The 2,321-nt window shown below is 37.1% G+C and overlaps 1 long non-coding RNA gene across 1 annotated transcript; it reads right to left on the minus strand.

The window, feature by feature from the left end:
- Positions 1–235: 235 nt before the first annotated feature.
- Positions 236–1,146, minus strand: LOC126626345 (uncharacterized). The gene is made up of 2 exons (XR_007624660.1): positions 905–1,146; positions 236–466 (listed from the first exon to the last, which is right to left on the minus strand). It is a non-coding gene; the product is annotated as an uncharacterized LOC126626345 (long non-coding RNA).
- Positions 1,147–2,321: the final 1,175 nt, after the last annotated feature.

Raw genomic sequence — 2,321 nt, forward strand, 5'->3', positions numbered from 1 at the left:
AACTTGTTGCTATTCAGCAAGGAGATTGCTCACAATTACACCATCCATATGCCTAACCCTACTTGTCTTAAACAAAAGTTTACACTAATCTTGTTTGAATCTCGGGCAGCGTTTGCGCGATAGACTGCCACAAGGAATCACATTTCGTGACCCTTCCCTACTTGCGCAAAAATTGACACTAATCTTATTTATCATATTGCTGACATCTTTCATAGAGGTGAGAGTAGAGAGTGGATTATAACAGATATAGAAAAAGGTGCATATATTCAACCAAATCATTAGGAGATACAGGGATTGTACAATTGAAATTCCATATTGCACCACAACAATCACAACTAACACAAGAAAATTTTGAACCGCTGATGTCCAGGGTAAATTGTAAACATACATGTCAACTGATGACATTCATTAGAGCTGACATTTCCAGAAGTTTCTCATATACTTGCCTAGCAGACAAACCCTCTACCTGAAACAATCACCCAATGTTAAGGAAGAAACCCTAGCAAGATCAGTTAAATTAGTTTAAGCAATTTCGAAGTTACATTGGCATATGTCACATATCCTTGAACAACTATATGGGGTTCTCTGCATACATCGCTTCTAAATTCATGCTGCTGTTACTTGTGGTTGCTATTATTTGTAAACATTACCGTTAGTTTAATAAGCTATCCTATCCTAAGTTTGAAAGAGTAGATGTATCATGTATTTCTGCATCAACAAACAAATCAATGAATTGGGTCTGACATCAAAGTTAATTGCATACAACATTGGAAAACTTCTTTTGACAAAAATGATATTGCTCTCACAGGTACAATTGAAACAGATTATGATCAACAACACCCAAGAAGCCATCCAATTAGCAATGAGAGGGCGAGAGAGAGATAGTAAAACTTGTTTTACTCACCACAATAAGTTTTGATTTGTTGGATTGGACACGAACCGCTCAGCGAGAGAGATCTCAAAGGAGTTGCAGTGAGGGGCAATAAACGTTTGGGTGAAGATGATTGAAATGAAACCGCGATTTTCAGAGGGAAAAGAGAGGAGAGCAGGGATTGAAAACTCCGTGGGCTGAAAACATGAAGCCAAATCAGAAAGCCAAATAATTGGGATAGTGCAGAAAATTAAAAAACAATGTGGAATAGGGAAATGTCGAAAAGAATATAAGGTGTAGAAACCAACATGGACATTTTAAACCAGAAACCAAAATACGACAAACATAAAGAAACCAAAATCAAACAAAACCAACATGGACAGTTTAAACCAGAGCTCTTACAACATCACAGATGCATGACCAAGAGTGTATTCGACAACCTTTTCTCTGATCCTTTTCATCAGTTGGTCCTAAAGATTCTATTTAAGAAAGACACATTTGTTCGCAGTAAACCAACAACACACACAGACCATAATAGACACATTTGGCAAAAGTGTAATCCTCACTATAATGGTGATCTGTTAGACAACTACCAAACCAAGTTTGCAGGACAATTCAAAAACTCTCCATTTTTTATAGTGAGGATTACACTTTTGCCAGTTGTATTTGCATGCGATCCCAACTACAAATACAACTACGTACAAATATATATGCGGTCACAGGTACACTATATACGACCACGTAAAAATATATACCATCATAAAGAAAACATGATTAATTTTCCAACTTTCGGGAGAAAATCAATATGCATTTATACAAGTAAAGGTATGGTTTTAACTTTTTAATTGCAAATGCAGGAACTTGAAACAGAGAAGATATGACAAGAATAACTGGAGCAAAAACGAAAGCTTTCCAAATCAGAAGCACAGTTCACAGATCAGAAGCAGAGCAAAGCTTTATAAGAAATTATCCCTTACCTAAACCCAAATCAGAAGCAGACATTCTAAAAAAATGAATAGAGAAGTAATCAAACTTCTCTCTCAATTTTTCTTGTTTCCTCCACAAACCTTAATTTTTTTCCCCAATTAATTTTTTCCCGATTAATTTTTTCCACAAATCATATCACCTTCCCCATTTAATTTTTCCCCACCCTCCATCCCCAATTGTTTTTCCCGACACCTATACCCTCATCCCTTTGCTCTTCCCACCCCTCTTTCCCTCTCAATCTCCCATCCTCAAATTGAAAAATCCAAACAAATTAATAACAAATTTTTACAAGAGAAGCTTACCAAAGGAACCTGGAGAACGAGAGAGATCGCTGGTTTTTGGAATGAGAGAACGAGAGGACGAGAGAGTGGTTTACCAGGGGTCGGGTATGCGAGAGCTCTGAGTCGAGAGCTGAAGGCGAGAGGGAAAGGAGGGCAATTTTGGGTTATTGAAATTTTCATTA

The sequence above is a fragment of the Malus sylvestris genome, chromosome 6 (assembly GCF_916048215.2).
Source record: "Malus sylvestris chromosome 6, drMalSylv7.2, whole genome shotgun sequence".
In the NCBI taxonomy this organism is placed as follows: domain Eukaryota; kingdom Viridiplantae; phylum Streptophyta; class Magnoliopsida; order Rosales; family Rosaceae; genus Malus; species Malus sylvestris.